At 45.9% G+C, this 27,521-nt stretch overlaps 2 long non-coding RNA genes across 2 annotated transcripts; one reads left to right on the forward strand and one right to left on the reverse strand.

Annotated features, from left to right (window-relative positions):
* The first annotated feature begins 427 nt into the window (after window positions 1–427).
* LOC119972963 lies at window positions 428–25,891 on the forward strand. Its single transcript, XR_005462198.1, has 3 exons — window positions 428–531; window positions 19,033–19,427; window positions 25,805–25,891. It is a non-coding gene; the product is annotated as an uncharacterized LOC119972963 (long non-coding RNA).
* On the reverse strand, window positions 23,555–26,155 carry LOC119972962. The gene is made up of 2 exons (XR_005462197.1): window positions 26,007–26,155; window positions 23,555–24,012 (listed from the first exon to the last, which is right to left on the reverse strand). It is a non-coding gene; the product is annotated as an uncharacterized LOC119972962 (long non-coding RNA).
* Between the last annotated feature and the right edge of the window lie 1,366 nt (window positions 26,156–27,521).

Genomic DNA, 27,521 nt, shown 5'->3' on the forward strand with positions numbered 1-27,521 from the left:
TTCAATTGATGTATTTATGTTTCAACAGGTGTGAAGCAATGAATGGGCCACACAATGAGATTTGCTGAGTATGCTTTCTGCAACAACCAATAGGACCGACTGTGCACATGAACTTGTTGCCTGTCTTTTCTTGCTTGTTATTGGAGCAGAAAGCTGGGCCTCATTATGGGAATGAGTGTCACCATGTGACTAAGTGCATCAGACGGCAGATTTTAACTCTCTGTTAGGCAGGTTTGGTACAGATGGGGAAAGTTAAAATGATGGGAGGTCTTCAGCATGCCTGATGTATTCCTGCAATCCACCATCTTAACTTACCTGAGAACAGGAGAGGCCCTTGCCTTCAGCAAGCAGGGGCCGAGTTTACACTGGAAACGTGCAATCCGATGGAATGCTGTAATAGAATTTTCACTTCCAGATTCAAGAGCCTGCACACACAAGGTTAACTCTTACCCGGATCACAAAGTGGCTCGAAGTGAAAAGAGTGAGATCTTCACCACCCTGAACATGATTTGCAGCAACGCAAAACTGAAGGTAAAGATTAACACTCGAGCAGAGTGTAATATGTTGCCCAGCTGACTGGTACAGTAAGTAGACCCAAATATAGCACCGGACCCCAATACCCAGGTGGACAAACCATCCTTTCTTGGGGTGTGGCCACTTTCCACTGCATATAGGGTAGTTTCAAGTTTCATATAGTTGACCAGAATGTAAGGCCACTGCACTTCAAGACAGCATCACATTGGGACTCATCCAACTTGGTTCAGAGGTGCACGCTCTGCAAAACCAGGCCCCATAAATGAGAGAGTACAAAGACCTCTTCAACTGCGACATCTTTGATAAGCTAGCCATAACATACCTCCTGAGACTAGATCCCACATTATCACCAGCAGTTTGGCTCCAATGGCCATGAAGCAGAAAATAGTCAATGAGCTGCATCGGATAGGTGTCATAACTCCCATAGATGAGGCCACAGTATGGTTTTCACCAATGGTGCCATAGTAAAAAAAGATGGCATGGTCAGGGTGTGTATTGACTCAGTGCACTTGAACAAGGCGCTGTTCAGATCTCATCACCCTGGGAAGGCAGTGGAACAGGTGATATCAGACATGATTGAAAACTGACAATGTTTAAAAATGGAGGGAGACAAAAAAAAGGTAACTATAGGCAAGTTAGCATAACATCTGTCATTGGGAAAATGTTAAGAGTCCATTATAAATAGCAGAGCAATTAGAAATAAATAATATGATCAGAGGTAGCCTGACTTCATGAAGGGGAAATCATTCCTGACAAATTTATTATACTTTTTTGATAACGAGCAGGATGGATAAAGGGAGACCAGTAGATGTAATATCCTTGGATTTCCAAAAAGCATTCGATAAGGTACCGCACATAAGGCAACTTAATAAGATAAGACACCATGGTGTTAGGGGTGGTATATTAACACTCGAGCAAAGTGTAATTAGCATGGATAGAGGATTGGCTAACTAATAAAAGACAGAGAGTTGGGATAAGAGGGGCATTTTTAGGATGGCAACCTGTAACTAGTGGAGTGTCACAGGGATCACATTATCTACAATATATGTTAATGTTGGATGAGGGAAGCAAATGTACTATTGCCAAGTTTGCGGATGCCATAAAAAGAGATGGGAAGGCAAGTGGTGAGGACGACACAAAAAGTCTGCAGAAGGATTACTGGTTTAGAGAGTGGGCAAAAATGTGGCAGATAGAATATAATATCGGAAAATGTGAATTTAGCCACTTTGGTAGGAAGAATAAAGGAGCTGAATATTGTTTAAATGGAGAAAGACTGCAGAAAGCTGCAGTTCTGGAGGATTTGGGGGTCCTCATGTTTAAATCACAAAAGGCTAGCATGCAAGTTCAGCAGGTAATGGGGAAGGCACATGGAATGTTGACCTTTAATTCAAAGGGAATGGAGTATAGAAATAGGGACAGCTTGCAAAAACTATACAAGCACAAGTTTGACCACACCTGGAATACTGTGAACAATTTTGATCCTCTTATCTGAGGCAAGATGCACTGGCATTGGAGGCAGTCTAGAGAAGGTTAACTAGGCTGTTTCTGGGTATGGAGAGATTTTTTTATGAAGAGAAATTGAGTAGGTTCGGTCTGTACTCATTAGAGTTTGGAAGGATGATAGGCAACTTTATTGAGACATATAGAATTATCAGGAGGCTTGACAGGGTAGATGCTGAGAAGTTGTTTCCCCTTGTGGGAGAGTCTAGGATTAGAGGCTATAATCTCAGATAAAGGGTCACCCATTTAAGACAGAGATGAGGAGGAATTTCTGCTCTCAGAGGGCAGTGAATCTGTGGAATACCTTACTGCAGAAAGCTGTAGAGGCTGAAACATTAAGTATGTTAAAAGCTTCAATAGACAAATTTTCAATCAGTAAGAGAATCAAGGATTATGGAGATAAGGCTGGAAAGTGGAGTTGAGGATTATCATGTAAGATCAATCATAATCTTATTGCATGGCATCTTAGATCTAATGGGTGAATGGACTGTTTCTGTTTCTATGTCATTGTCTTGTATCCAATGCCTTCAACATTCTGGATGTGAAATGCAGATTTTGACAGATCGCACTAGATGAAGAATCCTCGAAACTTACCATATTCATGTCTTCTTAGTATGCCCTCCAGTATCTCCACTAGCAGCGAGGTTTACTTGCAATGCATGGAGCAACTCATTGTAGGCCATCCCTGTGAAATCATCATCGGTGACGTCCTGGTTCGGTATCATAGTAGGCAAGATCATGATGCACATTTTCATCTCGTCCCCAGCAGAATCAGCATCATACAGCTGAACCTCAACACTGTGAAATACAGATTTAGGGTCAATCAGGTTCCTTATGTGAACCACTTACACACAGCCGATGGTGTGAAGTCAGATCCAGAGAAGACAAAGGCTACATGACAGATGGTCAACACCGTGGACAAGGATGCATTATAAATGCTTCTTTGTTATGATAAATGATCTTTTTAGGTTCTTCCTGTGTCACAGTGAGGCTATTGGACTTCTTCATCAGCTCCTCCACCAGGATGTTGAATGGTGTTGGCAGGAACACCACACTGTTGTCTTCAGCACACTCAAAAGGCACTCTCAGTCCCACCGGTGTGACCATGCTTTGACTTTGAGCACCTGCACTCGTATCAGCTGATACTTCCCAGCGTGGACTTGGCACAGTCTATATCCAGAATGGTGGACCTTTGCCTCAAGGGCCCTCACTGACACTGAGACACGTTATGTTCAGCTTGAAAAGGAACTCTTCGCTCTCGTCTTTGTCTGTCAGACATTCATATGTGATCATCCTGCAACTGTTGATACTGATCATCAGCCACTCATAACCATTATAAAAAACCTCTTCACAGTGAGTCTGCACATGATGTTAAAGCTACAACGCTACAATCTCAGCATTGTTTACAAATGTGGTAAGGAGTTGTACTTGGCTGATGGCCTTTCCAGAGCATTCCTACCCATCCTACCCAATGCATACCAGGCAGGCCGTGAAGAAGACATAGACACCATGACACTGGAGGTGCTGTTGTTGTATACGAACTCACGGATAATAATCATATTCTTTATTAGTGTCACAAGTAGGCTTATATTAACATGAAGTTGCTGAGAAAAGCCCCTAGTAGTCACACTACGACGCCTGTAGTCGTACATTGAGGGAGAATTCAGAATGTCCAATTCACCTAACAAGCACGTTTTTTGGAATTTGTGGGAGGAAACCGGAGCACCCAGAGGAAATCCACGCAGACACGGGAGAATGGACAGACTCTGCATAGACAGTGACCCAAGCTGGGAATAGAACACGGGTCCCTAGCGCTGTGAAGCAACAGTTCTAACCACTGTGCTACCGTGCCGCCCGATGGCTTACAGGTGGACATCACATGCAGACAACTGCACAGCATCATCATGAGGGGCTGGCCAGAGTTCTCAATGGAGCTTCCCCACAAGCTCAGCACATTCTTCGATATCAGCAATGAACTAACCCGACAGGATGGACTGACAATGCGTGGCCAGCGATTCGACATCCGTACAGCTTTTCCTAAATACTACACCCAACAGCCATGCCCCACAGCTGAAACATTATGTGGTGGCCTCAGACAGTGTCCAATATGTGTGAAAACACCATCACCTACTACAGGTATTGGAACCATCACCAACAGACACCACAGCTCCCCAGTAATCCACCCGACAATACAGGCCCCGCACACCTGTGGACATGGAGGCTCCTCCAGCAGCCTATGTAGTGAGCGCTGCACCCACTGAGCACACTGACGGAACGCACCAGGTCACCCACACTGAGGACACCTACCCGAGAAAAACAACAGCACCTCCAATTGGCTCAATCACATGCTCAGGGTGTGTAATCAAACCAAACACATGTTCTAGGACTATGCAACAAACTTGGGGGGGGGGGGGGACCAATGGGCTGTACACCAGCTGCAAGAGCATAATCCATGTTTCATCATATGTAAATAGTTATGTGTTGTTAGCCTGTTCCATCTGTATTACAAAATATCTGTTCATGCACAATTACTGTTTGCGCACACACTATTTCATCTCAATGCCATTGGTTCTCCCAAGTTAAATGGGGAAGATGTAGATTGAGGGGTCGCATGATCACGTGATGACACGGCTATTAAAAAGTTCACATGACGGGAGCACGGGAGTTCACATGGAGTTGCTGCTCAGCCAGTAAATAAAGTATTCTTTGTTACAATTCCTTGGTTGTCCTTCTTTAGGAACCCAGCACTTCTATAATGATTACCTGAGTTGCTCTGTGATTAAGACCATATGGATCTGGTTGTGAAATAGTAGTTAATTCAGTGGAAGGAATAAATGCAGTAGCCAACAGAGCATGATACAAATTATAGGTTGACAGCATTTGCTGGTCAGCTGAGTAGCACTGTACAGAAAAGCTTTTATACTCTGAAAACATGAAACATTAGTAGTGTTTGCAGGGGAAGTCTCAAGTACACAGTTGAAGTATCTCAGAGGAATGCCTTCATTCTTACAGCAGAGACTTTGGAGTCTAAAATCGAAGGCACAAAAGCAATCAGCGTCAGCATACTCAGAGACCAACTCCAGGGAGCCATAAGCGGTGACTTTCAGAATTCTTATGATGATGCAATAGATTTGCATTTGCCAGGATCAATACCAAAAGAAAGATTCAGCTGCCAAATAGAACATTTGGGCATACAGATAAGTGGCTGCTTGAGAGATCTTATTGTGCACAACTAGACGGTCAAGCATCCTACATTACAACAGTCAATACACTTCAAAGATATTCCATTGGCTGTAAAGTACCCTAGAAAGTGCTGAAGTTGTGAAAGGTGCGATATAAATGCAAGTTTGTATATCTTTCAATGCCAGTCCCTTGCCTGTATATGTTTTTGAACATCTAACAAGAGAAAGCAAGGCCTTAAAATGCAAGGAGTCATTTGCGACACACACAAATAATCACTGTTGTTAGGATACCGGACCAGACCCCAGCATTTGTTAGGATACTGGATCAGAATGTAAAAAAAAAAATTTAATGTGTAAAACTCTGAGGAAAGGATACTTTACCCCAGGAGTGATGACTCTGATCAATATGTTTTTTGTTAAAACAAATTTGAATTTAAACAAAGAATTAACCATATTAACATCAAAGAAAGTCAAACAGCTCTGAAATACAAGGGAATGTTTACTATCTATTACTGCTACTAATTCCAATTAAGCAACCCAATACAGTTTAAATGCCACATATATATAAAGTTAAGAAAACAGGTTTCTTGCTCAGCCATGTAAAGACTTATGGAGAGAGTTCCTTTCAAAAGCAGGACCAAATCACGTCTACTCAACCTAGCCACATTTGGCAAAACTGTTGTTCAACTTAAAATCCTTCTGTGTTATCAAACTCAAATCCTATGGTGAACTGCAAAACTACTGCATTTATAGGGCAGCAGGGTAGCATGGTGGTTAGCATAAATGCTTCACAGCTCCAGGGTCCCAGGTTCGATTCCCGGCTGGGTCACTGTCTGTGAGGAGTCTGCACATCCTCCCCCTGTGTGCGTGGGTTTCCTCCGGGTGCTCCGGTTTCCTCCCACAGTCCAAAGATGTGTGGGTTAGGTGGATTGGCCATGCTAAATTGCCCGTAGTGTCCTAAAAAAAAAAGTAAGGTTAATGGGGGGGGGTTGTTGGGTTACGGGTATAGGATGGATACGTGGGTTTGAGTAGGGTGATCATGGCTCGGCACACCATTGAGGGCTGAAGGGCCTGTTCTGTGCTGTACTGTTCTATGTACTGACAGACCTGGCTCCCCTCAGTAATTACATCATCTGCATCCCACTAAGGTGTCACATGACCTGTTTAGCGAGGACTAAATTGCACTCCCTCATAAATTATCTACTCTCCGGGGAATCCCCAGCGATCATAACTATATTCCATTTGACCTTTATCTGTAATCAAGTAAGTGGTTGTAATGAATCTTGACCTCCCCTTTTATGACTCCTTAATTATAGCTTTAGCAGACATACTGCCTGTATGTATTTTAAATCAGAATTTTAAATAACATTACTGCACCAGAATATAAACTGTAACATGTAACAATTTCATCACACTGTTGGCACCAGATAGATGGATCGGCAGTTAAATCGAAAACACACCATTAACAGAGCTCTCAGGAAGATTCTACTCTTGTTCTTTCAAATGATACATTGCAGAGCAGTAGCACATCAGAGTTAATTCAAGTACAAACTGTACATTCAACTATTATTTTTCATCAAGACACAACATAATAGTGGAGCAAAGGTATAATTAGCTGGATCGTCAGAAGCAAGACAGCCAGTTAGCATCTGGCAGGCAGAAGCAGACATGCCAGTTTCCAACTAACATTCTTTAAGTCTTAGAGCCAAGGCTGTGTTGAAAACCTTCAAAAAGGCAGATCAAATATCTTTGCTAGACCAGGAAAGGATGTTTTCTAGTCTTGATTATCATCCCTGTGGTGTGTGCCAGCTATAAGCTGTTTTTTTAACTGATAGATTTATTTAATTTGGATGTTGTTTGGGGAACAGGGGAGGTCTTAAGGAATTCAGACATCATAGATATATTTTGGAATAAGGGATATGTTCTCTATCAACTGAATGTGCATATTTAGTAATTCATATATCATACTTGTTGAGTAGTCCCACTCATGTGTATTTGGCTTTACTGTAATAAATAGTCTTTAATAATTGTTACACAATGACTGGGTTACTTATCCTCCCTGGGCTCCTCACACCAATAAAAAAACAAAACGTATACACACCCAGGAAATGGTGTTTTAAGTTGGGATACCCTCACAGGTAACATCTGTGTATTTCATCACACTCCTCCCAGGTGGTTCCTGCACAGACTGCACTTGCCGAAGGAAGGGCATTAAAGTCATCAGGGCTGACAGTAAAGCAGAGTTCGGAGGTCGCTTCCAATGTCACTGCCAGTGAGGGGAGGGCACCAAGACACAGCACTTGCAAATGCAAGTTTCAGGCACCGTAAGCACAAGTTGGGGTGTTCACAGGAGGTAATTTCATTCGTGTCAAAATCAATGAGACAAAAATATTTATTTTCTTTTCATTGCCTGACTGTGCTTTATTTTTTCATTGGTGAAGGGCACAACAGTGGCTTGTGATAGACAGAGGGGCAGCAAACTTTATTTCAGAGGTTATGATTCGATAATAGGAGTCAAAGGATGGCTTCATCAGGAATGTATTGTAAGGAGGCACCACCCCTGGCCTAAGTTTCAAGCCATGCCTTGGATGCCGAGCTGAACATATGCAGAATCAAGGCGTCCCTGGTGTCTCTGCCAGAAGGTTTCTCGTGTCAGCAACCACGTCCTCATCCTGTGCTTCCCCTCGCTCCTCATCAGAACAATCACTTGAGTCAGCCTCAGCAGCCTGCGGAGCGGCCTCACTGTCTTCATCTGCCAGAGCCAGATTGTGCAGAGTGCCGCATAGAACGACTATAAGCAACACATACTCCGAAGGATATTGCAGTGTTCCCCCTGATTCGTCCAGGCATCTGAACCTCATCTTCAGCAACCCCATGGTCCTCTCAATCACCAGCCTTGTGGGGGGCATGACTTCTGTTGTACCTCCTCTGCTCTTATCTGTGGGTGCCAGAGTGGCATCATGAACCACTTGTTCAAGAGATAGCCTTTGTCACCCAGGAACATATCATCCAAGCGAGCTAGAGTGACGACGAGCAGCCTTCGAACACCTGGGAAAGTCACAGGATGTATGAATCATGGGAGCTTTCAGGATACTTTGCAGAGACTTGCAAAATCTGTGTCTTGTGATCGCAGACTATCTGCATGTTCATGGAGGGAAACCCCATTCTGACCTTGAAGGCACCCGGCTCACCTGCTGCTGTCACGATAGCCACAGGAGTACAGTCTGTGATATTCTAGATGCTGGAGAACCCATTGTCTGATATTACTCTGGCTCACTCAGCCTGACTGGCTTCGTTGGTCTGGAAATGAATGACGGTTATGATCCATCTGAAGAGAGCATCAGTGACCAGTTTTATGCAACTGTGGGCAGCAGATTGGGAAGCATCACATCGATCCCCTACTGACCTCTGGAAAAAATCTGATGCAAAAAGTTGAGAGCTGCAGTGACCTTTAGAGCCACTGGTGTAAGGTGGTCACCTAAATAGTTGGAGTAAATCTCCGGCCCAATCATCTGACATATAAGAACATAAGAACTAGGAGCAGGAGTAGGCCATCTGGCCCCTCGAGCCTGCTCCGCAATTCAATGAGATCATGGCTGATCTTTTGTGGACTCAGCTCCACTTTCCGGCCCGAACACCATAACCCTTAATCCCTTTATTCTTCAAAAAACTATCTATCTTTACCTTAAAAACATTTAATGAAGGAGCGTCAACTGCTTCACTGGGCAAGGAATTCCATAGATTCACAACCCTTTGGGTGAAGGAGTTCCTCCTAAACTCAGTCCTAAATCTACTTCCCCTTATTTTGAGGCTATGTCCCCTAGTTCTGCTTTCACCCGCCAGTGGAAATAACCTGCCCGCATCTATCCTATCTATTCCCTTCATAATTTTAAATGTTTCTATAAGATCCCCCTCATCCTTCTAAATTCCAACGAGTACAGTCCCAGTCTACTCAACCTCTCCTCATAATCCAACCCCTTCAGCTCTGGGATTAGAACATAGAACATAGAACAGTACAGCACAGAACAGGCCCTTCGGCCCTCGATGTTGTGCCGAGCAATGATCACCCTACTTAAACCCACGTAACCCGTATACCCGTAACCCAACAATCCCCCCATTAACCTTACACTACGGGCAATTTAGCATGGCCAATCCACCTAACCCGCACATCTTTGGACTGTGGGAGGAAACCGGAGCACCCGGAGGAAACCCACGCACACACGGGGAGGACGTGCAGACTCCACACAGACAGTGACCCAGCCGGGAATCGAACCTGGGACCCTGGAGCTGTGAAGCATTGATGCTAACCACCATGCTACCGTGAGGCCCCACTAGGAGATTAACCTAGTGAATCTCCTCTGCACACCCTCCAGTGCCAGTACGTCCTTTCTCAAGTAAGGAGACCAAAACTGAACACAATACTCCAGGTGTGGCCTCACTAACACCTTATACAATTGCAACATAACCTCCCTAGTCTTAAATTCCATCCCTCTAGCAATGAAGGACAAAATTTCATTTGCCTTCTTAATCACCTGTTGCACCTGTAAACCAACTTTCTGTGACTCATGCACTAGCACACCCAGGTCTCTCTGCACAGCGGCGTGCTTTAATATTTTATCGTTTAAATAATAATCCCGTTTGCTGTTATTCCTACCAAAATGGATAACCTCACATTTGTCAACATTGTATTCCATCTGCCAGACCCTAGCCCATTCACTTAACCCATCCAAATCCCTCTGCAGACTTCCAGTATCCTCTGCACTTTTCGCTTTACCACTCATCTTAGTGTCATCTGCAAACTTGGACACATTGCCCTTGGTTCCCAACTCAAAATCATCTATGTAAATTGTGAACAATTGTGGGCCCAACACGGATCCCTGAGGGACACCACTAGCTACTGATTGCCAACCAGAGAAACACCCATTAATCCCCACTCTTTGCTTTCTATTAATTAACCAATCCTCTATCCATGCTACTACTTTACCCTTAATGCCATGCATCTTTATCTTATGCAGCAACCTTTTGTGTGGCACCTTGTCAAAGGCTTTCTGGAAATCCAGATATACCTCATCCATTGGCTCCCCGTTATCTACTGCACTGGTAATGTCCTCAAAAAAATTCCACTAAATTAGTTAGGCACGACCTGCCCTTTATGAACCCATGCTGCGTTTGCCCAATGGGACAATTTCTATCCAGATGCCTCGCTATTTCTTCCTTGATGATAGATTCCAGCATCTTCCCTACTACCGAAGTTAAGCTCACTGGCCTATGATTTCCTGCTCTCTGCCTACCTCCTTTTTTAAACAGTGGTGTCACGTTTGCTAATTTCCAATCCACCGGGACCTCCCCAGAGTCTAGTGAATTTTGGTAATATCATAGATTCCCTTGAGATGGAGCCTTCTTAGCTACTGCAAATCAGACATGCTGAAGTAGCTGGAGCACTGACTTTAGATCATGGCGCTGTCTTCTGTGGACTCTTTTACCTTGCACTTCCTGTTGACCCCATATCCCTATGACTGGCCCCTCTTCCTCCGGGTCACTGTCTGGGATGCTGCCTGTGGATACCTGGTCTCCTCTCCATTCGGGCCCTCTCGGTCTCTTCAGAGGAGGTCCCACCAGTGGAGTATACAATCCCCATGTGTGGAAATGCAGATGGCACTGTCTCATACATTGAAGGGTGCACTGGGTAGAAAGCCTCCAAGTTTGGAAGACAAAGAGTCCTGAAGAAAAAAAGCTGCACAAGCAAAGAATCCTCCAAAAAACACTGCAATCAAACTCTCACCTAAACTCCTAACTACCATCCGACTTTTATCATGCCCTGAATCAATAAAAACGGGATGGCCGCCTACCGCTGTTGCTCGTGCTCCGACTGCTAAATTGCATTGGGCAATGTGAAATTGTAACAGCTGGGTATTTATTTGTGGCTGAATTACTCAATTAATTGTCGGCGGGTCCAGCTTTCTGACTTCTGTGTAAGCTTGCCAACCACAACATCAGGCAATGCTTTCATGACGCTGTGATGCCTGCCTGATGTACTCTTGCACAATTCCGCGCTCGTTCGCATTGCCACGTGTCTGACCCCGAAACCTAAAATTCCGACCATGGCCTTTTTAAACTTTGTTCTTCTGCCAATTTGAGATAAGTGGTATTTGTATAATTGTTGCCATGAATGTTCATATCTCCTAATAGTTCAACTCCATTGGCACATCCCTTTTATGCTGCTCCAATTCTTCCTCCAATGGACAGGATTGTCTGGTCCTTCCTGTTGGCAGGAACATCCGGTCCCACCGAAGGTGGGTCCCTCAGCGGTGGGATGAGTGAACAGCCAGGATCTTTCAGATCCGCAGATGTCTACAGCGTTTTGGAGGTCATGCAAAATGCCGTACACATCGGCGGAACTGGAAGATTCCGGTGGCAGCCAATGGCCAGCTCCCCCACTGACGGAAAATCGGGACCATTGTGTTTCGGATTCTTAAGCTTGCTGAAGCACTCGCATACATTTTGATTGAAAAAGTTTCATCATGTACTTCTCTATGCAAGATCTTCACTAACTCACTCTGCTACCTGACAACAACCGATATTGATATAGTGCCGCTGATGAAGACAATTGATTGATTGACTACTGGAAATTTGCGATTTCACCTGGACATAGGTTTGTATCCCTGGTTACGCCCCATGATTGTGACATTACTCTGTCACAATAGTATTATTTTATTCGGCCAAGAAACTCTGTCAGATAACACTGAGACATCAGCTCCGGTGTCTGGCTTGAATTCAGTCAGATGCCAAGATTATGAGAGGCATGGATACAGAAAATGGGCAGGCACTCTTTCCCAGGGTGGAGGGGTCAGTCACTAAAGTGCAGGGAGTACTAGCTACATTCAGCAATCATTAAAAAAAAAGACAGCACCAATTAAGTGTGCTCCCTGCTCTGTAGTGGGAGTCAATCGTACAACATGGTCGCTGCAACGCTGTTTGGGTATTATTTAACTTAGACCCCAAGGGCTTTGCAGTGTTAGAGGATGGTAATTAGCAATGTCAAAAGGGTCAAGGATGTATTTGTTTTTAGGACAATTGTTATGCTGATCTTTGAAAGGGACAGGGACAATAACTGAAAAACAATAACTATTTGCAATGCAAGCCAACATGGCCAGAAAGGGAAATGAGGTGGTCAGTCGTTTCACTGTTACTTAATAGAATGTATAGAGGTGGGTCTGACGGAAGAAACCAGCTTGGATAGCGTATGCGGGGAGTTGTGAAAGTGGAGAGAGAGGCGCATTCAGGGCTAGTGCAGTGGAGAGTCTGGTTGGGGGGGGGGGGGGGGGGGGGGTTCACTTTCGGGATTAACACATCTTAGCTGGAAGGTGAGCATGAGCATATTTGCACGTTCACTCTTAATTACCAAAAACATTATGCGCCAACATTTTAGCCTGGAATACGAGATAGAGGAATTTTAGGACAAGAGCCACGAACATGACATATTGCCATAGATTAATGCATCCTTAACTTTGCACTGACTTCAATGTTGACCCTCTTAGGAAAGTAATAGAATTGGCATCAATAATCATTTCAGCGGTCTTAACATCAACGTTAAATTGCCCATTTAAACTCAGCAACTGAGCAAATTATTAGGAGTAGATGAAATGAAGGTGAATTAATCAAGGTGCCACCTTTAAACATTATCAAGTGTTAATTTCACTTACTGAAGTCACTCAACCATGCTTTAATACTGTCAGTAAATTGGGGTTACTTTTCCTGATCCTGTGCCTTGGCCTATTCGATCTCCTTTTTTTTTCTATAAATTTAGAGTACTAATTTTGTTTTTCCAATTAAGGGGCAATTTCGCGTGGCCAATCCACCTACCCTGCACATCTTTGGGTTGTGGGGGTGAAACCCACGCAAACACGGGGTGAATGTGCAAACTCCACTCAGACAGTGATCCAGAACCAGGATTTGAACCCAGGTCCACAGCGCCTCAGTCCCAGTGCTAACTACTGCACAGCGTGCCTCTCCCTATTCGATCTCCTGAGCTGCAGAAAGGAAATTCACCAACAATTTGATGGTCTTCCTTTCAAAGACCTCCCCACTCAATTTTCCTTTATGACCATGCAAAACAGGCCTGGACTTTCGGGATTTACCCCATGTATACAACAAACCAATGTTAAGTAGTAGAATACCTACTACTTAAAGTTTGTATTTATATCTAAGTTATTTTATTTTTACTTATTTTATTTTTCCAATTAAGGGGCAATTTAGTGTGGCCAATCGACTTACCCTGCACATCTTTGGGTTGTGGGGATGAGACACACACAGACATGGGGAGAATGCATAAACTCCACACGGACAGCGAGCTGGTGCCGAGATTGAACCCGGGTCCTCGGCGCTGTGGGGCAGCAGTGTTAACCACTGCATCACCGTGCCGCCCCTTTATATCTTAGTTATGCATAATGTTGTATCGTGGAGCAGAACAAATGACTTTTAAAAATATATATTTTTATTAGAGTGTTTCCATTTTTATAAATAATGCAACAAATGCTCAAAACTGGTGCAGTACAACATGAATGCTGCTGCATACATGAATAGAAAAAGACAGCAGGAAACCAACACAATTGATTCAGTTTTAATCATTAAACTTGGTGCTCCCGATTATACAATGAAAAACAATGCACGGATAAGCTCGAGGATGGGGTAGATACGATAAAGCCATGAAAATATGGTGATATGATAGACACGATCACATGTAGCAAATTCAAGGTGGTGCTACATTACTTACAGAAAACGTTGTAGGAGCAATTCAGACAAAACGGAACCAAAACTTTGAGATAGGGTTCCTATGGGTGGGCTTCTCTGACCCACCGTGCCGGAACCGTGCCTGGCTCGGGGGCGGATAATAGCCGTTCATGCCGTAAATCAGGCGCGATGGCACTTCCATGATTCACCGCAGACCCGCCAGTCCCGCGGATGATCTGGTGCCGGTCGGGGGCCGTTGGAACAGGCCCCCTCGGCAATTCTCCGCGGTCGACCGGCCGAACTGGCGTAGTTTACATGTGGTACCACCTGGCGGGAGCTGGGACCCATGGCAGCGGTGGTGGTCTTGGTTGGGGGGGGTGGTATCTGACTCCGGAAGGCCTCAGTGGTGGCCAGGCCTGCAATCGGGGGCCACCGATTGGCGGGCCATTGCGATCTGGGAGGGACTTACCTTCCTCTATGTGGGCCTGCTGTGTGGCTTCACCATGTCAGCGGTGCCTGTGCCGAGATGGGCCGCCGCGCGCATGCGTGGACCCGCTTCCGGCTGCCGTGTGCATGCGCGACCGAGTGGTCTGTACAGCAGGTCCCCGCTGGCAGCCAGAGCTGCAGGACTGCTAACCCCCTGGAAAATGGAGAATCACCTCGGACCTTTACGGAAAAAGTCCGGAGTGATTCTCCCCCGTTTTCCTGCGGGCTTGGGGACTTAGGGCGCGATTCTCCGCAACCACGATGGATGGGAGAATAGCAGGAGGTGCGGGAGCGGACCTCCCGCTTTTCTCCCACCCCCCCCCCCCCCCAAAATGGCGTGTCCGGTTTGGCGACACGCCGCTCGGAGAAACGCAGGCCGCCGCTTTTCACGGCGGCCCGCGATTCTCCAGCCCGAATGTGCCGAGCGGCCTGCCGTTCTCGACCTGTTCACGATGGCGGCAACCACACCTGGTCGCTGCCGTCGTGAACATGGCGCGCCAGGTAAGTGTGGGGGATGTGGGGGGCAGATCAGGGATCGAGCATCACGACCGTGTTCGGGAGGGGACAGGCCCGCGATCGGTGCCCACCGATCGTCGGGCCAGCGTCTCAAGGGGACGAACTCTTTCCCCTCCGCCGCCCCGCAAGATCAAGCCGCCATGCCTTGCGGGGCGGCTGAGGGGAAAGACGGCAACCGCGCATGCGCGGGTTTGAGCTGTCCAACCCGCGCATGCACGGCTGACGTCATTAGGCGCCGCGGTGGCGTCATTCTCGCGGGGGGACAAGAATCGAGCCCCGCCGCCCCGACGCCGGCTTCCCCATTCTCCGGCGCTGTTTCTCAGGCGCCGGTGGGATCGCCACCAAGCTGGTCGGGGGCCATTGACAGCGGCCCCCCCGCAGCGATTCTCCGGGGCCCGATGGGCCGAGTCCCGCCGGCGTGAATTACTCACCTCCCATACGGCGGGACCTGGAAGGTGAGTGTGCGGGGCCTGTCCTGGAGAGGGGCAGGGGTGATCCAACCTCGGGGGGGGGTCCCAACGGCGGCCTGGCCCGCGATCGGGCCCGACCGATCGGCGGGCAGGCTAGTTCCATGGGGGCCTACTTTACTCCACGCTGGGTCACTGTAAGGCTTTGCTATATTTCCCGGGGGGCTGCGCGGAGAAGGAAGCCCCGGCACATGCGCCGAATCACGTCGGCCATTCCACGCCGGCTGGAGCTGCGGGGATGAAAAAAAAATCCTCACTTTTGGGGGCCGTTGATGCCGGAGTCGTTGGCGCCAGTTTTCACACTGGCATGGGGACATAGCCCCATTATTAGAGAATCCCACGCATAATGTATCATAAGAGGTGCACATTAATTGCTTAGGTTCGCAGAGATCAGGATTGCATCCACCAGGGAGACAGAAGCATCAAGATACATGGCAGCACAGTGGCATAGTGGTGAGCACTGCTGCCTCGCAGTTTCAGGGACCTGGGTTCAATTCCAGCCTCGGTTGACTTTCTGAGTGGAGTTTGTACTTTCTCCTCGTGTCTGTGTTGGTTTCCTCCGGATGCTCTGGTTTCCTCCCACAGTTCAAAGATGCGCAGGTTACGTGGATTGGCCATGCTAAATTGTCCCTTAGTGTCCAAAAAGTTGGATGGGGCTACTGGGTTACGGGGATAGAGTAGAGCCATAGGCTTAAGTAGAATTGCTCTTTTCAAGGGCCAGTGCTGACTCGATGTGCCGAATGGCCTGCTTCTGCACTGTAAGGATTCTGTGAAGATGCATAGCTGTCTCATGAAGGATAAGTCTCTGAGTTGCAGATACTTGAAAGAGGAGTGTCTCGGGATAGCAAATTGCTGAGATATCTGCTCAAAAGATGATGTGGAGATGCTGGCATTGGACTGGGGCGACCACAGTAAGACGTCTTACAACACCAGGTTAAAGTCCAACATGTTTGTTTCGAATCACTAGCTTTCGGAGCACAGCTCACCTGAGGAAGGAGCAGTGCTCCGAAAGCTAGTGTTTCGAAACAAACCTGTTGGACTTTAACCTGGTGTTTTAAGATTTCTTACTGTGCTCAAAAGATGACAAGGAAGCACCACTAAACATATGGCTTAGCCTACACACATCTCTATCCCTCCAGGTGTTGAATCCATGGTCCTTATGATCTGATGGGAAATCCGTGTTTCCCTGAATAGGAGAGACAACGGAAGTTAATTTTGATCTCCCTTCCAGCTAAATGACTGTGCTCCATGCTCATACAGTGCTGATTATTATAGGATTTTCGCACTTGACAGACCCAACCTTGAACGAACTGATGACTTTTAGCACTATGTCTTAATTAGGCTGAACGTCATGTAAGTTCCTTTGAATTGTATCGTAGTTCCAAAATGCTCTCTGTGGACTTGAAATAAACTGCCATTTGTGACATTTTTGCAATGAAATTAAATTTGTGTTTTGAAGTGGAATTAAGAAGTCAGCCTTTGCATGAATATATTTATGAAAGTGGAGGACGCGCAGGATAAAAGGGGACAATAGGTAGTAGAATATTTCAAAACGTTATGAGGCTTACATCTGCAGGGTTTTGACCTTTATATTGTGACCCTTTGAAGCAGGGCTGCATTATAATTAGGTTTCAATAACACAACACAGAGACAGTTATGCAGGCAAAACCACAAACGATTTATTTATTTGCAAACAATCATCTGATTCTTTCTCTTGTATGCTCCATACATGCTCCATCCCTAACCTGATAGTCCAACTTACACGAGGCTCATCAGATGAGCCACAGAGCAAGACGAAAAATGATACAATTCAAAGGAACTTAATGACATTTTGCCTAAACAAGACATACTGCTAAAAGTCATCAGTTCGTTCAAGCCTGGGTCTGTCAAGTGTGAAAATCCATCTGAGTGGCGCTTTCAAGTGATCTGTTGAGCAGCTATGCCAGCAATTTGATATCCCTTTTTCAAATATCTGCAACTCAGAGATTTTATTCTTAATGAGATGACCATGCATCTTCATAGAATCATAGAATCCCTACAGTGCAGAAGGAGGCAATTTGGCCCATCGAGTCTGCACCGGAACACGAGCTCAAACCCAGCTTTCTGTTGTTGTTCCTCACTTCCTGCTTTTTATGTGGCTTGTTTTGGTTGGGTATAGTCTAGAACAGCCATCTTCACTCAGGTCTGTACAGAGAAAGGGAGAAATGCTGAGTGTGGTGGCCTTTAATGTTGTTCCGGCATAATTGAAAAAGTAGATTATGTTCCTGTGGTAATCTGTGTGGGGGTAAAAGTCGCCCTATATTTCTAGCGATGTTGGGACATTGCATTCATTTAGAATGGCCATGTATCTCTTGCGCTCAAGGCATAAATAGGACAGAGGTATGTCCATCAGATGCACATTTACCCTCTGATTGAGCAGTCAATCAGAAAATCACCCAATGTATAAATCTCTGGATCTGGAGAGCATCAACCAGAGATAGGAACTGAAGGTTGGCCATATATTCAGGAAAACTGCCATATCTTCAGTAATCATCAGCAGTTCAGACCTTTCCCCTGTACACACAAATCACATACACATGGATGCACGCATCTCAAAAATTCCCGAGACAGCAGGAAATCAACTTGCAATAGCAAACTATTTCACAGTATTGCTTCAGACAGCAAACTGTCTGAGCATGTGAGGAACAGCGATTTCACATAAAATATTGGACAGCTGTCATCGGCTAAAATGAATGTGGCTCTTTATTTCCAACAGACACCAGGAACTGTCAATTAATCAGAGCCATCAGTCAACAGGTAAGGAAGGCTTAAACTATACCCAAAGGCAGACATCCCTTGCACAAATCAGTCATGTCTTTTACTTACAACTGAGTAGCCTAGAATCCTGTCTTTCGTTGAAGCAAGTTGCATTTGGGCAAATGACACAGACCATCACCTTTTTACCGTGATGGTTAGAATCAAAATTAAGTCTGACTCAGTCTGTGCAAGTATGACGTGAAAGTCCCTGTTGGTGCTACCTGAATTTACTTACAACATGCTTAAATATATTCCGCCGGTGATGTATTGCTAGTGGCAGAACTGACAGGAAAATGGTGTGATCCGTATGATAGGGTAGCTGACAGCAGATATTGCCTGCCTGTGTTACTGCCAAATATCAGTGTGACTCATTGAATTCTGAATTATTCAAGAGAAATTTGACAGAGGGATATTGTTTATGGGTTAAGATGAGTCTCGTCTGCACTGATATTGAACAAAGGCACAGAAAGCAGTAAATTCTCCAAACCATCTGCTTACTCACTGCCGGCTCTACTGTTACTCAATCCATGGATAATTTCCACACACAAGCAGAATACAGTAGTTTCAGACTTAATCCAGGCATAACATTTCAATCTACCAAGTCACTTCAATTCTGGTTCCATTATTCAGAAATCCTAAACTAAGGATAATCCTGATCCAATTGTGAAAATCTTCCCCTTGTGCTTAGAATTCAATTAATGTTGACCTGTTTTATGTATCCTTTGGTGGTGGTGGTGGTGGTGGGTGGGTGGGGGGGGGGGGGGGGTGTTGAGCACGTTAACACTTTACTTGTGGGTCCTGAAATACACTCTCCTCCACAGGACACTGGCAGGAATCCTGAGGGAAAACATGCCAGCAGCCGAAAGTGTTCATTTACACCTCGCTGTCGGCTGGCCAGTTCATATTCCAATTGAAGACTGAGGAAACCTCTGCGGAATTTAGGGACTCAGATCGTCCGGTCTGCGGATAGCCAGAGAATGGAGGTACCCTGAAAGATACTCACAGGACCTAACAAAGTCTTGACAGCACGCACATTCCCGGTATTTAAGCGGGAAATTTAAACTTCCGATTTTCGGCTTTCGCCTGCCCAGATTCCTGCATGGTAGGCCAAAACTGCGCAGACTTGGCCAGTTTGCCCTATCCCTACCCTGGATTTTACATGGATTTACCTGGAGAATTTTTTTAATAGCAGGCAATAAAACCAGCGGAATTCTAAGTAAGTCAACTGGAGTGTCAAAGTGCTCCAAAACCCGCAGTAATATTCAGCGCCTCATGACTACCTGTTTGCTGCCTGGAAAATAAGCAGTCAGCAGTTGGAAATCAGAGGGCAACTTCGATGCCAAGGCCCAATTATTACAATATTCAAACAACCTGCAAGCGAGCGTACCGCCCACTCACTGAAACAGGAGTAACGCTGTTTAAGTGTGCAGATCATGGATTCCCCCCTGTCAGTTTTGGGTTCCTGATTGTAAAATTTAGGTATAAATTAGTAATGCCTGGTGCGTCGCTCTGCGTCAGTGTATCAGTGACTGCCAGAGGGCAGCACTGTGGCACAGTGGCTAGCACTCCTGCCTCACGGTGCCGAGATCCCAGGTTAGATCCCAGCTTTGGGTCACTGTCCGTATGGAGTTTGCACGTTCTCCCCGTGTTTGCGTGGGTTTTGCCCCCCCCCCACTGTCCAAAGATGAGCAGGGTAGGTTTATTGGCTATGCTAAATTGCCCCTTAATTGGAGAAAATGAATTGGGTACTCTAAATTTAAAAAAAAAGCACTGCCAGAGGCCACTCCAAATTGCCAGCCAGGAAATGCTCATCCATTTTTATGAGCCCAGAGATCTTCTACCCCAGGAAATCTCCAGCCTGCTGTTTGGCCCTATTCAGGGACCCTCTCGGGCTCATTCCCATGGCATTCCCAATTCCAATGTGCCAACCAATGCAGCGGATGATTTCCTGGGCATCCGAGAACTGGCCTATTTTGCGTCTGTTGCTTGCTGGCGACATTCAAATAAAGCCCAACTTGTGTTTGGTTTGGGCCTCATACCAGCACTAATCAGCAGGGGGAGCTGCCAACCTTACACGCAGTCTGAACTGGTGTCAAATTTCTCAAGCAATGTTTTTGAAAGACAGATGAAACTCGTATGCTTATGTGGCGAAGTGAACTGCACTGCTGAGAAAATGTGTGTGTGGTGTATGTGTGTTTTATTTCAGTGAAGCAATGAATATTTTCTGTTTTCATTCTCTCTTTTTACTATTCATAAACATAGAACATAGAAGAACATAGAACAGTACAGCACAGAACAGGCCCTCCGGCCCTCGATGTTGTGCCGAGCAATGATCACCCTACTCAAACCCACGTATCCACCCTATACCCGTAACCCAACAAACCCCCCCCTTAACCTTACTTTTTAGGACACTACGGGCAATTTAGCATGGCCAATCCACCTAACCCGCACATCTTTGGACTGTGGGAGGAAACCGGAGCACCCGGAGGAAACCCACGCACACACGGGGAGGACGTGCAGACTCCGCACAGACAGTGACCCAGCCGGGAACTGAACCTGGGACCCTGGAGCTGTGAAGCATTTATGCTAACCACCATGCTACCGTGCTGCCCTACATGATATAGAAGGCTGGAAATTACTGTTGACAATATTAGCTGACAACAGATGTGTGTGGCATTCCTCTCTGTAACTCCTCAGGTACTGCGCAGTCTGTGTCCGTATGCTGCAAGACCTGGACAACATTCAGGCTTAGGCTGTCTGGTGGCGAGTAACATTCACGCCAAACAAGTGCCAGTCAATGACCATGTGCAATGAGAGAGAATCTAACCATCTCCCTTGACATTCAGTGGCATTACCAACATTTAAGTCACCAAAAGCAACATCCTGGGGGTTACCAGAAATAGAACTGGAACAGATATATTAATACTGTGGCGACAAGGGCAGGTCAAAGGGAATTCTGCAGTGAGTAAACTCATCTCTTGGCTCCCAAAGACTGTCCATTATCTACAAGGCTCAAGTCAGGAGTCTGATGGAATACTCCTCAGTTGCCTGGATGACTGCAGCTCCAACAGCACTCAAGGAGCTCGACACCGACCAGGACAAAGCAACCTCCATGATTGGCACCTCATTGACCACCTTAAACATTCACTCCTTCCATCACTGACACACAGTAGCAGCAGTGTGTCCCATTTCCAAGATGCATTGCAGCATCTCAGCAAAGCTCCTTGTACATCTCCTTCCAAATTCACGACTGCTACCATCCATAGGATCAGGGCAGCCGATGCATGGGAATACCACCACCACCTAGATGTTCCCCTCCATTCCACTCAACGCCCTGATTTGGAAATATATACCCATTCCTTTGCTTCATCAAAATATTGAAACTCCCTTTCTAACAGCACTGGAGGAGTGTAGATGTATTACCATAAGACATCAGAGCAGCATTAGGCCACTCGGCCCATCGAGTCTGCTCCGTCATTCAATCATAGTTGATATTTTTCTCATCCCCATTCTCCTGCCATCTCCCCATAAGCCCTGATCCCCTTATTAATCAAGAACCTATCTATCTCTGTCTTAAAGACACTCAGTGATTTGGCCTCCACAGCCTTCTGCGGCAAAGCGTTCCACAGGTTTGCCATCCTCTGGCTGAACAAATTCCTCCTCATCTCTGTTTTAAAGGATCGTCCCTTCAGTCTGAGATTGTGTCCTCTGCTTCTAGTTTTTCCTACAAGTGGAAACATCCTCTCCACGTACACTCTATCCAGGCCTTGCAGTGTCCTGTCAGTTTCAATAAGATCCTCCCTCACCCTTCTAAACTCCAACGAGTACAGATCCAGAGTCCTCAATCGTTCCTCATACGACAAGTTCTTCATTCCAGGGATCATTCTTGTGAACTTCCTCTGGACCCTTTCCAAGGCCAGCACATCCTTCCTCAGATACAGGGCCCAAAACTGCTTACAATACTCCAGATGGGGTCTGACCAGAGCCTTATACAGCCTCAGAAGTACATCACTGGTCTTGTATTCTAGCCCTCTCGATTCTATGATTTCAATGAACACCATTCCAACTCCCCAATTTGTATGACAGCCAAACACATCAGCATGTTCAGCTACTGCCCTCTTGCAGTAAAAACCACCACAAGTCAACCATTCCAAACCAACCATCCAATGTTCCAAAGGAAAGTTCCCTTAGTAACCACCTTATTGGTGTGTCTTCTTGGCCTTGTGTTCCAATGCATTGCTGCTCCAGAGGTATTACAGGCTAAAAGCTGCTGACTTTGAGTGGATGGTCTTGCAGAATTCCCTTGAGAAGCTCTAGGACATTGCTCAGCTGTGGACTGCACCACCATTGAACATTTTGGGATCCAGGTTCTCGGAGCTAAAGTGGTGGCATTGACCATGACGGCTATCTCCTCCCACTGCCTTGGTAATGATTGTCCAGAGGGTTCCTTAGCCTTTGGGTACACTCTCTGGTATTATTTATTTTATTTACTTGTGATTTGCAGTCCCCGAGACCAACAAAACCTACCTCTTCCTGAAACCCCAGGACTTAGGCTCCGGAGAGTGCACACAGTCTCAGTCTTGTCCACTGAGGCTTCTGGCCCTGCAAGGACTAGAGAGCCGCTGGCCAATCAGACTGGTCGCTGCTTTCTGAAACAGGATTTCCTCCTGAGTGAGAGGCGTGGGGGAGGGGGGAGAAGCCCAGCCTGTAGCCAATTAACGCTCGTTGGAATGTGAAAACACCGTGGGGCAGACAGTTTTGGCAGTAAACTCTCTGAATGGCAGGAAGGGAAACCCCGCAATCCAAAAAAAAAAACCCCTGGCCATAGTGGAACAATATTGTTCCAGGGGTTATAAAGCCCAACCATGGTTAACTCAAATGATGTGAGATGAAGTCCCACAAAAGAGACTGTTAACCAAGGTGGAAGCCCACGGAGTTGAGGGCAAATGATTGGGGCAGCACGGTAGCATGGTGGTTAGCATAAATGCTTCACAGCTCCAGGTTCCCAGGTTCGGTTCCCGGCTGGGTCACTCTGTGCGGAGTCTGCACGTCCTCCCTGTGCGTGCGTGGGTTTCCTCCGGGTGCTCCGGTTTCCTCCCACAGTCCAAAGATGTGCAGTTTAGGTGGATTGGCCATGCTAAATTGCCCGTAGTGTCCTAAAAGTAAGGTTAAGGAGGGGTTGTTGGGTTACGGTTATAGGGTAGATACGTGGGTTTGAGTAGGGTGATCATTGCTCGGCACAACATCGAGGGCCAAAGGGCCTGTTCTGTGCTGTACTGTTCTATGTTCTATGTTCTATGAAACCGACACAAGCGGACATTAATTGAAGATGCCAAGATTATCTTCTTTTGAAATGTAAAGAAGTTCAGTTAGATTTGTTTTTCCTGTCCAAGTATCAAATGAGCAACAATTTTTAAGAAGTAGGCAATTTACGGGATTCCGAATATTTAAATATTTTGCTGATCCTAGAATGTGTGACCAGGGCGATACGGTGGCACAGTGGTTAGCACTGCTGCCTAACAGTGACAGGGACCCCAGTTTGATTCTGACCTTCGGTGACCATTTGCATGGAGTTTTCATGCTCTCGCCGTGTCTGTGTGGGTTTCCTCCGGGTGCTCTGTTTTCCTCCCACAATCCAAAGATGTGCAGGTTAGGTGGATTAGCCATGTTAAATAGCTCCTTAATGTCCAAAAGGTTAGGTGGGGTTCCGGGGATAGGGCGTGGATCTATGTGGGGTGATCTCTGGGAGGGTTGGTGCAGACCTGATGGGCCGAATGGCCTGTTTCTGCACTGTTGGGAATCTGTGAATAAAAGGAAAATAAGTTAATAAAGGTGTTCTATTTCAAGGTGGACTCTACAAATTGAAGAATAATTAGATGTCCAATTGGCCGATTGTAGCATAATGTGGATTTTGATAGGATAGTACAACTCCCAATAGAACATTCATATGAATGAATGTCCACCTTGGAAAGAAAATTGAAAAGATCTTTGGAAATAATGATTTGGAGTGCACGTGTGCAACCAACAGGAGGTGACTGCTGACTGGGTGACCATATCAATACATTTTCAGAGGTTCTGAATGCAATGGGAAGTTCCCACTGTAAGTTGAAACATCCTGGATTTCCATGGAGTCCTTGCCCTGCAAGTTCCATGAGATCCCTGTGGTGATGTGCATCACTGTAAATACACAAGGGGTTAATGCAGATACATGCAGACTAGCTAGACACTAGAGGGAGCACCAGAGACATGACACACAGGCACTCATCCAATAGAACAGTTAGATAGGACACGACCAATGGGCATTCACGATACACACAGAGGTGACACGACCATAGGAGGGCATTACACCGACCCATATATAAAGGACACCACACACATGATTTGTCTCCAGTGGAGACAGTCAGTGAGTAGAGACACAGGGTTGATTTGATATCACTCCCACCACATGGATTGTAGCAGTCTGGTTAGTCAGTCTGAGTAGCTATAATAGGATTAACAGTAGTGTTGAACCCAAGTTATAGAAGTGTATATAGTTTAATAAACGTGTTGAAGTTATCTCCACGTCTGATCCTTCCTTTGTCAAGTGCACCACAAGGAAGCCGCTTATGCTACACTTAGAGCATAACAAGAAAATCCCCTAACCCATATTTCCGGATATGTCCATGATACAACCACCTGGAGACCAGAAGACTGGGTCTATATTTCTTCGTTCGTAACATTCCAATATCAAACAAAACCTTTCGCTGCAGTTTGAATCATGTAAGCAGTCCCTTCCTGCCAAACTGGATACCGGGTTATTTACTGATTCACCATCTAATGGCACATGCTGAGCAGTACTTGTGCAGATACAACTTTACCTTGGGCAGTGATGAGATATAGTGAGTTTGGCACCAAACACCTATTAAATGATGCGCCTGATAATCATTTCCATTCACTACAATGCCTCTCAATATTGCACTGGCATGTTATAATCCCTGTTCTTTTAGATCATAGAATTTACAGTGCAGGAGGCCATTCGGCCCATCAAGTCTTAGAAAGCATCCCACCCAAGCCCACACCTCCACTCTATCCCCGCAAGTCAGTAACCCCACTTAACCTTTTTCTTTTGGACACTAAGGGCAATTTAGCATGGACAATCCACCTAACCTGCACACCTTTGGACTGTGGGAGGAAACCGGAGCACCTAGAGGAACCCCAGGTAGACACGGGGAGAAAGTGCACAGACTCCGCACAGACAGTGACCCAAGCTGGGAATCGAACCTGGGACCCTGGAGCTGTGAAGCAACTGTGCTAACCACTGTGCTACCTTGCCACCCAATATGAATTCCTTTATTTTGGTAAGAAGTCTTACAGCACCAGGTTAAAGTCCAACATCTTTAACCTGGTGTTGTAAGACTTCTTACAGTGCTCACCCCAGTCCAACGCCAGCATCTCCACATCCTTTATTTTGATAATGGCAATATTCTGATATTTACCACCAGCTGACGGCGGTATAGTTATGTTGCTTCACCTATTTTTGACTTAAGTCTGGATGCTTTCTTATATTTTGGCCAAATTAAGACAATAATCACAGATTTTGCAATTTTACTGCAGGAGAAACAAACTTCTCTCTCTGGTGTTCTGAAACCATTAGGTTTACAACATTTACAGCTGCTGTCAAGGCTGCAAAAAAAGGTCAAGATTCATTTCTGGAAGGTTGGTTGGCTTTCTACTGATGCTCCCTTCTAATGGTGCGAGCCGAATTTCACTCCTTTCCGCTCGTCAATTTTTAAACTTTAATTCTTTTAGACTTTACTTTAATCAGTAGGGCAGAAATTTGACTTCTGCTGATTGCCAAAGAGTGAATGCAAATGCTCTGTTCATCAATGTAGGCCAGAGTTTTCAGGATGGTGGGAGCTCGGCCCCCACCGTACAACTACATTCCCCCTGACTCCAGTAAGCCGGATGCCGTTTCACATGATAATGAGCATTGATTAGCAGAAGGCAGGACTTCTGTCCTCCAGCAGGAGATTAGATCAGCTGGTCGCTCACCACTCATTCCAGGGACGGCGCTGCAGTGGCCGGAAGAGGAATTGCAGGCATCTGCCTGGAACTAAGTACCCGGAAACGGAGGAAAGGTAAAGTCTTACTTGGGACAAAGGCAGACTTCCCTTCTGAGGCCCTGCCTACTCCCAAAGTAAATCATGATGAAGTCAGGGCGGGGGGTTGGGGGTGAAATGTCCATTTCTGGCCATGGAAAATTGTGAAGGAGAAGTAGTGACTGAGCTGGCAATGCATGAAACTAATTGCTGAAGCGGTACCTTATTTTTGCGCCTCTCTGCCCAACTTATTCAAGTGGGTAAAACTACTGGAAAATCTGTGGTAACCCCAGAGAAACAGTCCACCTTACTGGCATGATTGCCAACTACCCATTCTTATGGCAGTATCAGTCCTGGCAATGGGATGTATTGAGGTTTTTGCCGGCACCTTGAATCATGAAACAGGAGATTTGATTTTCAATATAAGACTGACAGAATAATAATTCTCATGTTGGAGACAACAGGAGTATACACTGGGAATTTTACATTCCCCAGTGCAACGTATAGCATTGCAGGGGTAATGGTTGATCCAATGGAATGCCTTCTCTGTGACAAGATACACAGGCGTTCAGGTTCTGTTTAAAGGATACTTGGGGAAAGACTTTTCCAGAAATCGGCAAAGGCCGATAGCAAGCAGGTAAATGGCGTTCAATCAATGGCAGCTTTCTCTGCTGTATGGTGCAGGACTTGGGAAAAAGAGATCAAGGGGCGGGTCCCATGGCGTATCTCTGTCAGGGTGGCCTCTGAATCACCTGCCTCACCAGCAACTGGAGGCCAACCCAGTGCAAAGAAGTAATAATTTGATTAGTGATAGTCAACACGGTTTTGTGAAGGGTAAGTCGTGCCTCACAAACCTTATTGAGTTCTTTGAGAAGGTGACCGCACAGGTGGATGAGGGTAAAGTAGTTGATGTGGTGTATATGGATTTCAGTAAAGCGTTTGATAAGGTTCCCCACGGTAGGCTATTGCAGAAAATACGGAGGCATGGGATTCAGGGTGATTTAGCCGTTTGGATCAGAAATTGGCTAGCTGGAAGAAGACAAAGGGCGGTGGTTGATGGGAAATGGTCAGACTGGAGTCCAGTTACTAGTGGTGTACCACAAGGATTTGTTTTGGGGCCACTGCTGTTTGTCATTTTTATAAATGACCTGGAGGAGGTCGTGGAAGGATGGGTGAGTAAACTTGCAGATGACACTAAGGTCGGTGGAGTTGTGGACAGTGCGGAAGGATGT

The sequence above is a fragment of the Scyliorhinus canicula genome, chromosome 10 (assembly GCF_902713615.1).
Source record: "Scyliorhinus canicula chromosome 10, sScyCan1.1, whole genome shotgun sequence".
Lineage (NCBI taxonomy): Eukaryota > Metazoa > Chordata > Chondrichthyes > Carcharhiniformes > Scyliorhinidae > Scyliorhinus > Scyliorhinus canicula.